The 14,519-nt window shown below is 35.1% G+C and overlaps 1 pseudogene; it reads right to left on the reverse strand.

Annotated features, from left to right (window-relative positions):
- Nucleotides 1-13,412, reverse strand: part of LOC116145877 — a 32,512-nt pseudogene extending 19,100 nt beyond the window's left edge.
- Between the last annotated feature and the right edge of the window lie 1,107 nt (nucleotides 13,413-14,519).

Here is a 14,519-nt window from a genome sequence, read left to right on the forward strand (position 1 = left end):
CCGGCCATCCTATAAGGGTTCTACTTTTGAGTCTTTCGTGGCGTTGAAGTAAATCAGAACTATAATTGAGTACTGTGAACAATTTGAGTTGTTTGCAGCATCGATGAATAAGGTAGGCGAAGAACTGTTGATAGGCACATTTACTAATGGGCTAAAGGAGGAGATTAAAGCTGATTTACAAATTGATAGGCCTATTTCCCTTTTTGAACTAATGAACCAAGCCCATAGAATAAAGGAAAGAAATTGGAACCTGGACAAATCCAAATTTAAACCAACCCGAGCCCAATGGAATTTAAGGCTGAACCAAACAAATTTGAGCCATATACCCGAGTTACACCAAGCCCAGAACACTTAGAATTAGTTGGGGCTCTAATTATGCAAGAAATTCAGATCGCACAAGTGGAGGTCAAATTCACTTTGAGAAATGAGAGAGACTACCATAATCTTCACCAACAAACCTTCGAGAGGGCAATTTCTGGCGAATGACAGAAGTCGAAATGCAATATAGAAGAGAGAGATGGTTGTGTTTCAAGTGTGATGAGAAATTTGGTCCCAATCATCGTTGCCAGAACAAGACACTCCAGATTTTGTTCGTCTCAACTACTGAAGAGTCTGAGGAAGAAGAAACCATCTTGAAACCTGATGATAAGGCTAATATTGAAGGTACTCCTATTGCCTTATCTATGAATTCCATTTTGGGTATACCTTCGGTGAACACGCTGAAGCTTCATGGGCTGATTAAAGGGGAGAGAGTCATAGTATTGGTTGACAGTGAGGCTTCCCGTAACTTCATCTCTCAAGAATTAGTCAATAAGTTACAACTGGAGAGGGATGATACTAAGACCTTTGGCGTCATGGTGGGGAATGGGTATACAGTAAGGAGTATTAGAGTTTGTAGAGAAGTGAAACTAGAAATTCAGGGCATCACCATTTGTCAAGATTTTTTTCTGTTTGATTTAGGAGCCAATGTAATTTTGGGAATAACCTGGCTGAGCTCATTAGGTGATGTGTGTTCTAATTGGAAGAGACTAACAATGAAGGTTGAAGTTAATGGAAAAACAGTGACACTACAGGGGGATCTGTCCTTAGTGAAAACGGTAGTTTCGTTAAAAGCAATGCTAAAATCACTGCAACAATAAGGGGAGGGATATGTTATTAAGTTCTGTTCTATTACTCATCAAGATTGTGCTCCAGCCCCAATTCTGAATCCGAAAGTGGAAGCTATTTTGATTGAATTCTCTAGCCTCTTTGATCAACCAGAAGATCTTCCTCCATATCGTAAAAGACATCATGCCATCACTCTCAAAGATGTGGCTCAACCCCCTAACATTAGGTCATACAGATACTCATTTTTCCAAAAAAATGAGATAGAGAACTTGGTGAGCGAGATGCTAGGCATAAGTCCCTTTTCGAGCCCCGTCTTACTAGTTAAAAAGAAGAATGGAAGTTGGCAATTTTGAGTCAATTATCGAGCTTTGAATGATATAACCATTCCCGATAAATTCTTGATATCACCATTGACGAATTATTGGATGAGTTAGGTAGTGGAACCATATTTAATCAGGCTACCACCAAATTCGGGTTTGTGATGAGGATGTTCCAAAGACCGTTTTTCGCACTCATGAAGGCCATTATGAGTTTTTAGTTATGCCGTTCGACTTGACTAACGCTTTCTCCACATTCCAAGCGTTGATGAATGAAATCTTCAAGCCATTCCTCCAAATTTTTTTTTTTTTTTTTTTTTTTTTTTTATATCCTTTTTGTTTCCATTTTCATTTTTTACTTTCTTGCTTTTCTTTTTATGACATTGCAATATATAGCACTAATTTGATTACTCACATTCTGAATTTGAGGTAGGCTTTCCAGAGATTACTGGAGCACCAGTTGGTCCTTAATAAAAAAAAAAAAAATGTGTATTTGCTCAAGAGAGATTAGAGTATTTGGGCCATTTAATCTCGGCTAATCGGGTGGAGGCAGATCCTGCAAAAATTTAATGCATGTTATCCTGGCCAACTTCTATCACCTTGAAGAGCTTATAGGGATTCTTAGGACTTACAGGATACTATAGAAGACTTGTCCAGAATTATGGATAGTTAGCCTACCCATTAACCCAATTGCTCAAGAAGGATTCCTTTTGTTGGGGTGAGGAAGCTCAAAAGGCCTTTAACACTTTCAAGAAAGCCATAGTGACTGTTCCAGTGTTGATCATTCTTGATTTCTCGCTGCCCTTTGAGGTTCACACTGATGCGTAAGGTTTGAGAATGGGCGTTATACTGGTACGAAGAGGTCGTCCAGTAGCTTTTCTCAGCAAGGCTTTCTCCTACTCATCTCAACAAAAGTTTGTTTATGAGCGTGAGCTCATGGCGATTGTTTTTTTCGTTCGCAAATAGAGCTATTATTTGCTTGGTCAAAAGTTCATCATCAAGACTAACCAGCGCAGCCTCAAGTTCCTCATGGAACAACGACCTCTGACTCCTGAGTAGCATAAATGGATCTCCAAATTTTTAGGATTCTCTTTAGAGATCCAATACCACCCTAGCAGCTCCAACAAAGTAGTTGATGCCTTGTCCCACCGAGAATCAGTTGTGTCCATGAGTGCCTCATCGATAGCACACTTTAGTGAGTACAAAGAATTGGCTGCTAAGGCTTTACAAGATCCCAAACTCAAGGTGATTGTACAAGATCTGTTGTTGAATGCGATTCTCGGCCGAATTACTCCCTTCGTAACGGCTACCTCCTCTACAAGGGTAGGTAAGTACTTCCCAAGACTCTAAGCTTATTCCCTAGTTGCTACATGAGTTACACGACACTCCAAATACAAAAGAGTTACTGGAATTCTGTTCTGGGAAGGTGTTAAACAAGATGTTCAAAATTTTGTCATGGCATGTGGGATCTGTCAATAGAACAAACATCAAGCCTTAAAACCTGTCGGCCTTTTGCAGCCACTTCCAATTCCGAATTCAGCATTTGATAATGTCTTTATGGATTTCATCAAGGGACTCCCTAAAGCTTGTAGCTATGACACTATATTGATTGTTGTTGACATATTGACTAAATATAGTCATTTTCTTTTGTTATGCCACCCTTATGATGCTAAGAAGGTTGCTGCTCTTTTTATCAAGGAGATTGTATGTCTTCATGGTTTTCCCAAATCAATTGTTTTTTATAGGGACCGAGTATTTATGGGCCATTTCTACACTGAGTTATTTCATTTGGAAATGACTACCCTTAAGTTTAGTTTGGCCTATCACCCCCAAACCGATGGTCAAATGGAGGTGGTTAACCATTGCTTGGAAACTTATCTTCGATGCTTTGCTTCTTCCAAACCTAAGCAATGACCTAAATGGATCTCTTGGGCTGAGTTCTGGTTTAATACCTCTTATCACAGCTCTACCAAAATGACTTTGTTTAAAGCTCTTTATGGAAGAGAGTCCTTACTTCTCCTGAAGTTTATCGAAATCAAATCTACTGTAGAGGATATTAACCAACAAATGGTCAAACGCAATGCTCTTTTGGGGGATCTTAAAGACAACCTACAAATAGCTCAGACTCGCATGAAGTCTATTGCCAATGCACACCGTAGGGAAGTAGTTTTCCAACCTGGTGACCTTGTCAACCTTAAGCTGCAACCATATAAATTCAAGTCTTTATCCAAGAAATTCAATGAGAAGCTTAGCCCCCGTTTCTATGATCCCTTTGAAGTTGTGCAACAGATAGGAGAAGTTGCTTAATTATAAATTAGCTCTACCTCTAATTGCAAAAATCCATCCAGTTTTCCATATCTCTCAACTCAAGTAGAGTTTGCACTTGGCAATCCCTATCCAACCTCTCCCGAACTTCTTGATTGAGGACTTAAAGTTAATGGTACAACCAACTTCAGTCCTAGCCATTCGAACTCTTCTAGATAGGTTTTGGGAGGTATTGATTCAGTGAAGGGATCTCTCTTCTTTTGAAGCTACGTGGGAGCCATATGTCATTACTAGATTAATAGGCTAGATGAGAGTTGTTTAAAAAGAATATCTACGTGGCACCAGATTAGCAGAATAGTTTGTTATGGCAATTGGGTATGAAAGGGGAATGAAATGTGTACAGGGTATCATGGAATTCATAGAGTTGTATTGTGAGGCCCCTAACTCCTCGAAGTGCTAGTGCTATCTTTTTTTTCTTTCTTCATTCTTCTTTCATTCTATTCCTTCTTAATTTTTCCATTATTGTTCTTAGCTCTAAAATATCAATTACTGCAGATTATTAATACAAATATCAATGAATTATTTAGTGTTTAAGCTTGTTCTCCGTGTGTGTTGAGTTGGTTGTGGTTGAAATATTTAGGTTTCTATCATTGTATCCTTGATCACATTATATTTGATTGACATGCACTAACACTTGACGAGTTATGGTCCCTTACCTATTAACTTGAGCTTTTGTGATAAGTGGTTCTTTACCATAAGTGATACAACCATTCACATTAAATATTTAATATTAGTTATAAGTGTATTCACATGAATATCTGTCGAATAGACATATTAAACAAGAGAGACATGACTTAAATCTTTTATGGATTTCTTTTCCTTATAACCTCTATACTCCTAGGGGATATTCATCAATTTCAACTAGAAAAAAATAATGAAAATTGAGCATGTACAAATGGAGAGCAAACATCATACTGGCATATGTTGCAATACATGCTAGGAAACAAATTGTAAAATGGCAATAAATGAAAATCAGTTTGTAGAGTCATATAGATACTTATTCATAACAAAGAAAACCACATACAACTAGCATCTGAATCGAAAAGAAAATTATCAACAACCACGAAACCAAAACAAGTTAAGATGATAGACAAAGGTCAACAACAATACTTTAGCACCAACATGCCCCTTCCCAAGTAAGGCATGTGGATCAAACAAAAAATACAAACAAATTCACAACTTAATGTTATCAAATTAAACAATAGGGAATTTGTAGAAAATCATAATCTAATTTACAGCTATGTAACTATAGCTGGTGTTGCTGATCTTCAACCTTGATTCTAGTATGAAAATTAGGGATCTTGAACCTTAATACTCAGGGATTTTTTATTTTTTTAGTTTTGTCCTAAGCTTGTATAAATAGCTGGTTTGTTTCCAGCCATAATTAACACAATAAAAAACATTATTCTCTCAAAAATCTACATGGTATCAAAGCAAGGTTGCTGAAATCTCTCTGCCATCTCTTTTCTCAGTTCTTCCAACTGAAATCTCTTAGCTCTTCCTACTGAAATCTCTCAGCTCTTTCTGCTGAAACTTCTCTCAGCCTAAATACCATTCTTTCAATCTGCCATGACAAAATACAGAATGACAATTGATAAAGAAGCAATTATCGAGAACATCTCTGAAGTCACAATTGGTCAAAGAATTACTTGTTCAAATAGCAAACATGATTCAGTTGAGGATAAGCTAGTAGATCCAAACCCAAGTCCATTAAGAAATGAACAATTGGAACTTCTACAAAAATTGATCACTCAATCCACACAAGGTTCATCATCTTCCAATTTCAATTCTGCCCTGGGATCTGGATCTTTGGCCCAAAAAGGTAACTTTCTCGTAGCCCTAAATGTAAGAAACGAACATGGAAACTATTGGATTATTGACTCCAGAGCCTTTGATCACATGTCAGGAGATATTACAATGTTTAAAAATTATACACCTTGTGCTAGAAACTTCACTGTTCGTATTGCAAATGGTTCTCTCTCAAATGTAGCTGGCATTGGGTCTATTGTTATTTCCAAGGACCTAACCCTTGAATCTATTCTTTTTGTTCCTAATCTTGATTGTAATAAGCTATCTATCAATAAACTCACTCGAGATAAGAATTGTGTTACTAAATTTTGTCCCAAATTATTATGTTTTTTAGGATCTGGATTTGGGGAAGACGATTAGTTGTGCTGATATGTGTTCGGGTCTTTATATCCTCAAGATCACTAATTTTCCTGAAAGACAACCTCAATCCACAGGTGGTGACAAATTATCTTTTTCTGTTTGTGTTCCAAATAATGAGAATAATGTTATGTTATGGCACTATCGTTTAAGTCATCCTAATTTTAGGCATCTTAGAAAACTTTTATCCATCATTATTTAAGAATAATTCTAAGAATTTTCAATGTGAAATATGTCAATTATCTAAATAAGTTCATAACTTTTACCCAACTCAGTTTTATAAGCCATCTTACCCTTTCCAATGATTCATAGTGATGTCTGGGGATTTCTTATTGGCACTAGATGGTTTGTTTCATTCATTGATGATCATACTAGAATTTTTTGGGTATTCTTAATAAAAGACAAATCGAAGTAAGTTAAATTTTCAAAAACTTTCATACCATGATTCAAACACAATTCCATGTCAAAATATAAGTTTTAAAAACCGACAATGCAAAGGATTATTTCAATTTTTTTCTAGGTAATTACTTGTTAAAAAAAGGAATAGGTCATCAAAGTTCATGCATTGATACCCCACAACAAAATGGGGTAGCTAAAAGGAAAAATAGGCACTTGTTAGAAGTTGCAAGATCACTCATGTTCTACACCAATGTTCCAAAAAAATTTTGGGGAGAAGTTGTTCTCACTACCACTTATCTCATAAATAGAATGTCTTCTCGTGTGTTAAATTTCCAAACTCCTTGTCAAATCCTGCTCAAATCATATCCTTATACTCAGCTAATTTCTACTCTTCCACAAAAAGTGTTTGGTTGTATGGCCTTTGTTTACAATAAACAACCAAACCAAAGTAAACTTGATCCAAGGGATATTAAGTGCATCTTTCTAGGGTATTCATCGAAAAAAAAAAAAAAAAAGGATACAAGTGTTACTCCCCATCATAAGAAAATTCTACAACACAACGGATGTAAACTTTCTTGAAAACCAGCCATATTATCTCAAAAATAATATTCAGGGGGAGAATAGAATCCAGGAATATCAATCTTGGGAAATAGAACCTATCGAGACACCTATAGCTCCCATAGCTGAGATACCAATAAGAATACCTGAATCTGAAATGCTCATTATAAATTCTGAGTCGAATCCTTCTGAAGCTGAGCTAAGTGCTCTAACTCCAATCATTTCTTAACCAACTCAACTCAAAATTTTGAGTCTAATCCGTCTGAAGCTGAGTCAAGTACTTCAACTCCACTCCTTTCTCAACGAACTCAATCTCAAACTATGAAAAACAGCAAGGTCATTGTCTATTCCAAGAAAAAGAAGGGAAATCAAGAAGATATAATGGACCAAACACATCCCAAGCCAGTCCTTGAAGATGATCCAAATCCAAAGGAAACATCTTCAAGTAACACTAATAACGATCTCATTGAATCTGATTAGGTAGAGAATAATGATCTTGATTTACCTATTGCAAAAAGAAAAGGAACCAGATCATGCATAAGCCACCCAATCCATAACTTCATCTCTTATAAAAATTTGTCATTACGATATCGTGCATTTGTTGCCAATCTTACTGATATTCAGATTCCAAACAATGTCCAAGAAGCTCTACAAGTACTTGAGTGGAGAGTTGCCATTGAAGATGAAGTCGGAGCTTTAGAAAAGAATGACACATGGGAACTTACTAAACTCTTAGAAGGGAAGAATCTGATGGGATGCAAGTGGATTTTCACAGAAAAATACAAAGCAGACAGAAGTATTGACAGGTTCAAAGCACGACTTGTAGCAAAAGGCTTCACTCAGTCCTATGGAATTAACTACCAAGAGACTTTTGCACCTGTTGCAAAATTGAACACAATCAGATTCTTGTTATCCTTGGCTACAAACCGTGACTGGTGTCTCCATCAACTAGATATCAATAATGTTTTTCTTAATAGTGACCTAGAAGAAGAAGTGTATATGCAAATCCCCTTAGGATTGGAGACTCAAGCTAATATTAACAAAGTATGCAGACTCAGAAAATCTCTATATGGGCTCAAACAGTCCCCTCGAGCTTGGTTTGACTGTTTTACCAAGGCTGTGAAAAAAGTTGGGTATTCACAATGTCAGTCTGATCATACCTTATTCGTAAAACAATCTATTGGGGGAGCATTAGCCATCATCATTGTATATATAGATGATATAATTTTGACAAGAGATCATGAGGAGGAAATAAGTAATCTCAAGAAATTCCTTGCTAAAGAGTTTGAAATCAAAGACTTAGGAAATCTTAAATACTTCCTAGGAATGAAAATTGCTTGATTTAAGAAGGGAATTGTTGTCTCATAGCAAAAATATGTCCTTGATTTATTGAAGGAAACTGGCATGCTTGGCTGTAAACCTGCTGATATGCCTATGTACTATACCACAAAGGTGGCAGTTGCGGAAGAAAGTGCTCCAGTTGACAAGGGAAGATATCAAAGACTTGTTGGAAAACTTATCTTTCTCACACTAGGCCTAATATTAGTTTTTCTGTTAGCGTGGCTAGTCAATTCATGAATAATCCAACCGAGGAACACATGGAAGCTGTTTATCGGATTCTAAAATATTAAAAAATGACTCCAAGAAGGGGATTGTATTTCAAGAAAACACAAAAAAGAGATGTGGAGATATTTACTGATGTTAATTGGGCAGGGTCCATAACTAACCGAAGATCAACTTTAGGTTATTGCACATTTTTATGGGGAAACTTGGTTACCTGGCGTAGAAAGAAACAATTGTGGTAGCAAGAAGCAGTGTAGAAGCAAAATTTAGAGCTATGGCACAAGGAATCTGTGAAGGAATTTGGTTAAGAAGACTTTTACAAGAACTGCAAATTCAGTTAGAAGATCCTATGAAGATGTTTTGTGACAATCAAGCTGACATAAGCATTGTAAAGAACCCAATCCATCACGATCGAACAAAACATGTGGAAATCAATTGACATTTCATTAAAGAGAAGATAGAAGAAGGAATTATCTTAATGGTTTACACTCCTACTACTTTCCAGACAGCCGACATCCTCACCAAGGCCCTTCATAGGATTGAGTTTTGAAGATTTGAGATCCAAGCTGGGTATGACTGATATCTATAACCCAACTTGAGGAGTGTAGAAAATCATAATCTAATTTACAGCTATGTAACTATAGCCGATGTTGCTGATCTTCAGCCTTGATTCTAGTATGAAAATTACGGATCTTTAGCCTTGATTCTTGTATTAAAATCAGGGATTATTTATTTTTTTTTTTTTTTAGTTTTGTCCTAAGCTTGTACAAATAGCTGGTTTGTTTCTAGCTATAATCAACACAATAAAAAAACATTGTTCTCTCAAAAATCTACAGAATTCAAATACAAAACCTCTTTATCTTCAAAACTTTGATACTAAGTTAAAACAACTATTGAACCTAAGAACTTAAACTGAATAGGGCAAACAATAATATGTAAGCTCTAAAAAAGAACATTTTCAAACATATGGCATCCCGAGGTTCACTAAAGAATAGCTGCCAAATTTATCAAAATCCTCCGTTGTGAACATGGAAATTGTTACAAATGAAGTTTCAATTAATTTTAATTGATGCCTATCCAACACAATTTTCAAACCAAGAAAGCCCATCTGTTTTATAACTACAAAAGAAGAGGTGCATTTTTTTTCCCAAAAGATTTATTCACTTTTGATGAAGACAAAGCATTCTTAGTGTTGCTAAGTCATATAACCTGGTACGACAGACTATAAAAGGTAAAATGACAACCGGATTACCTAAGTATGTACAAATAACAAATCTACCTGAAAATAATTAATAAAAATATGTGAACCTCCACAGCAATTTGACTGAAAATGTGAATAACATTAACCACTTGGATGATCACCATATAGATATCTCGCCTTATTTTTTATATGATAGGTCATAAGTATTATTCTCCTCTCTCTTTACACATGCACACACATGCAGAGGCCAGAGGGCAGATTTGAACTTATTAAATGACATATACAACTTGGAAACTAAAACAACTTTGTGTACATATTTGAATTTTTGTAATACTAATTAAGAGAGCCTTCTGGCTAGTGCTAATGACCTTGAGCTTTTTAACCATCGTTTCCGACCTGAGTGCTTGAGCATGTAATAATTCTATTTCTATGTAAAACCCTCAAAATATGAAAGTATCCAGAAATAACAGAAAAGTAAAGGGAAAAGAGGTTGCAAACGAGTTATATGAAGTTCAAATTAAAATGTGTTGAAAATAGCCAACTACACAAGCTTTACTTCTCCTGAAGGCCTTTCAATCATTACTGTTCTCTTTCTCATCAGAGCCTCATAAAATATGATGGCAAAGAAAATTGAAATGTCTATAAGATCAATTTTTAACCTAAAGTAAGTCACAGTCAATCAATTTCACTATGATAGGAACTGTGCTGATATGTTACGAAAGAATTACATGAAAATGCATTTTACTTGGGACAAATAGTAGCCCAAATCAATAATTTGATATAATATAATCATTGAGATTAGACAGTAGCAATAATGTTATTTTGAAGTCATAAATAACATAAATTATGTACCAGAAGCCAGCAAGGAGCCAGTTACTCCCAAAGCAATAAGTGATATAACAAAGCAGGGCTAGAAGTATGGAAACCTGCATAAATCTCATGTTTCAGAAATATACCATCATACTTTTAACATCTTACAGATAGAAAATGAAAGATAATAAAAAAGATAAGAGTTAAAGTTCACTTACTTCCCAAATAAAGATTCTTTAGAAAATATGTTTGGATACTTATCTGCTGGCTGAATAATGAAAATTATCCCAAACGATAAGTACCATGCTTTGCAAACAGCAAACAAAATGAAAAGGACGTGGGCACATGGACTAGGTGGGGTTTGGGGATGTTAACAATAGATAGATTAAAATGAGATTGGAGAAGATACTTGGACAACTAGGGAAAAATCCTGAATGATGGACATTTCATAAGGATTTCAAATTACTTGAAAATGGAATATTTTTCAATAATAAAGGAAAGGAAATATTATCTACAAGATGTATTTACTGGCACAAGAAGCCAAAAATATAAGTGCCTGAGCCAAAAAAACCACCCACTGCTGGGCCATGATGAGTCCTATGCCCCATGCTGTACTCACCAGAAATTAGATTACAACTGTCAGCTTCCGCACCACAAGAAATTATTTTTATTCATAGAGAAATAAGCTTACTGCTGACAGTCCTAAAGCTTGGTGTTCTGCACGCATAACTTCAGTTGCATATGCCGGGTAATGATAGAAGTTACGCACCGGTACTGGAATTAAGTGGAACACGAGTAAACAAAGAATCTCATAGAATAGAAACTTTCCATACCATTATCGTTCCAAGTAAAGCATTCATACTCCCAAGAAGAAACCTTGTGATGACAGCCAGCCAAAAGTTTATACTAAGCCCAAAGAGAATGCTCAAAACAACCCTATGACAAATTTTTAAGCCAGATAATTATGAAAATTTTGTACATAAGATGTCTGAAATAAAAAAAAAAAAAAAAATTGCAGAACTAATTGCTAATTATCACTATCAAAATTTGACAGGAAACCAGCATTTAGTAGCACTGACATGGTCCCAAATAATATTACGGGTTTTCGACCGTAGTAGTCAGCCACCACTCCCCATAAGACAGATGTCAAAGCTCAGCCAATCATGAATGAAGACCCTTCAAGGTATTAAGAGGTTTGTTAGGATTAATTTTAAGGAACTGAAATCTGAGGAATAAGCATATCTGTATTAGAATACACCATCATTAAAGAGGAAGTACAGAAGATACACTCACCCACAAAGCCATCATAGTAGCCAATATCTTCCTCCCTTTTGGCAATATGAAAATCCCTAATCTGAAATTAAGTAGTAAATTAATAGAATGTTTTGGAAAGCAATGCAAGATTCAACAAAATGACCGGTAGGCTTTGTTTAATATTTTTCCCAAGAAATGGAGGCTAAGAAGGAAAATCAGCAACCAAGATAATCCAACCTCAAACTCATAAAAGATGTATATAAAGTAATGCAAGAATCAAATCTGACCACCATATTCTATAACCATCCCGGAATGTATCAGCTTCAATTAGTTGCAGAAAACTTGTTGTCTACTTCTCAGTAATATTTTCTCCAAACTAAGGAAGTGATCAATCTTCTCACTGGTAAATCTTACTTCTTGGATAGTTATTCACTCATCTTGTTCTGCTATCAATCATAGTGAATTGATTAGTAAGATGCTTCTGTATTTATACAAAAATCATTCAATTGATTTTTTCAAAATCTTAATTGCAGACTCTTTGTATGTCACTCAACCAATTTCTACGTCTGTCTATAACTCATTTTGATAAGTTAATCATCTGCATGCTGAGTAACTTTTCTACTCACCATGAAATAAAGGAAGGGAAAGAGTGACAATACTGACAGTGCTGAAAAATTGGAATGAGAAGGATATCAATATTATGGATAATGTACAAGATAAATCAAATAATTAAGAAATGCTTAAGAGCAGCTAAAACAAGCGCTGCAGGAAACGACAAACCACTGCAAGAGGGCATATAAATGAATTTCAACCATAAAGAAAAAAGGTGCATGCTAAATCAACAACAAAACTTGTTTACAGTAATAATGAAGTTCACCACAACCACAAAAAGCAAAATTTATTTATGACAGATTGAAAGGCAGACTCAACATCCAAGAAGGAGATCACAATTTATTCATTTACTGATGGGAAGACGTTAAGTTGAAAATAATTCACAGATGTAAGCTGGGGTGCAAAATTAAATCTTCTAATAAAATATTTCCTGTGTTTCTAACTAGATAGAAATACCTTCAGTTAGCTTTTGTTGCTGAGCCCCAGCGGAGCATGCCAACTTTTTCCCTTCAATAGTTTAACAACCGAATGGGTGCAAAATTGTCAAACTATAATTAAAATGGGAACCACAAAAACTCCAATTTAATTCACCGTATTCATTATACTATTTGCACGTACAGTGCTCCAATGGACAGAATTTCTCACTTCTGTTACAAACAAAAAGAAATGCCAACAGAACCACACTGCAAGAAAATGTAATGATAAAATCACCTTAATCTGATCATTTTTTCCATCTTCCAGTATATAATAAAATAATTTTCCCTTTCCCATAGACACTAAAAAATTCTGTTATCTGTAATATTTTTGATAATGTTAACCAAAACTATTTGCATGCATCTCCATTTGCATGTATGCAGAACCCTTCAAACCCAAAGAGGAACAACTAAAAATAATGAAACTAATACCATTCTTCAAATTTGGCAACCTGTGATGAGATATGGCAACTTACAATTACAAACCGCAACAAACCACAAAGAAATGATTTCCCGAATGGGTAAACCTTGTTTTAACTCTTTGAGCTTGTCAACCTTACGGCCAGAGCAGTTCTCATAACATTTCTTCTCCTTCAACAGTGTCTCTCTGCACTTCTCGTCCGACATACTTTTATCAAGCCAGCAAAAAGCACTCTGCACTTAGTTACATAATCAGCTCAAAAACTAATCATCCAATAGAAGTTAATAATACATATGTAAAGGAACAACAGAATCTGAAATAGCACTCTCCACTTAGTTATATAATGAGCTTAAAAAGTATCATCATAAAGAATATATATGTCCATTAATTGGTAAGGAATCTCTTGCACAATTGCACTAGACATTAAATCAATTGATTAGGAGTTAAAAAGTTGCTTAGAAAAGAATATTCAAGTCTTGAGACAAAGATGCTTTTGCTTTGTTTCTGTGTTAAATGAAAATAATATATAGCATCCACATATTTTACAAGATTTTCACTTAAAACATGTGGATACAATATAATATCATACCATGCTGGCAAGAGCAACACATAAAACATGCTTGTCTCCATCAATTCATGATGTCATCTAATTAGCTTTTAAAACCAATATCACAAATTTTGTATCCTAAGTACTATGGTATTGACTTAGAATTACCACAGAATTATAAAATAATGAGACATTATATAAAAAGTCATAATAACTTCATATCACTTCAGAAAAAAAATTGGAATAACAATTATAAGTACTTAGTATGGCATTACTCTATAATAATACAATTAACTTCTGTCTTCAACACATGAATGTAAAACTTATACAAAATACAAATAACCACCATATAGAGCCCAAGTATCGATTTCAAAGGGAAGCCAAACCATTATTATTAAACATCAAATGAACAATGCAAACTGTTAAACTTCCAACATAATGAAATAAAATAAGCTTTCAAACATGTTCCAAGTTTTATACTTGAATATTCATACAAATAGTAGTTACAATGGCGAGTTTAAGGACAATAATTTATACTTCAATCAAATAAAAATTACCTGCTTTCTTCACCCTCATATTTTTGTATTAGTAATACTATGTAGACCAAGTTGGACTCCCAACTTTAGAATTTGTTATGCCTCAAAAGTCATGCTTATGTCAGCCTAATAAATGTGCTGCCAAGCCCATATCTCCTCAAAGATATTCACACCAACTTTATCTCATTTTAAAGAAATGAATGGACGAGAGCCTTCCATGTGTCAAGGTA

This window comes from Pistacia vera, unplaced genomic scaffold (assembly GCF_008641045.1).
Source record: "Pistacia vera cultivar Batoury unplaced genomic scaffold, PisVer_v2 Contig469, whole genome shotgun sequence".
Classification (NCBI taxonomy): Eukaryota; Viridiplantae; Streptophyta; class Magnoliopsida; order Sapindales; family Anacardiaceae; genus Pistacia; species Pistacia vera.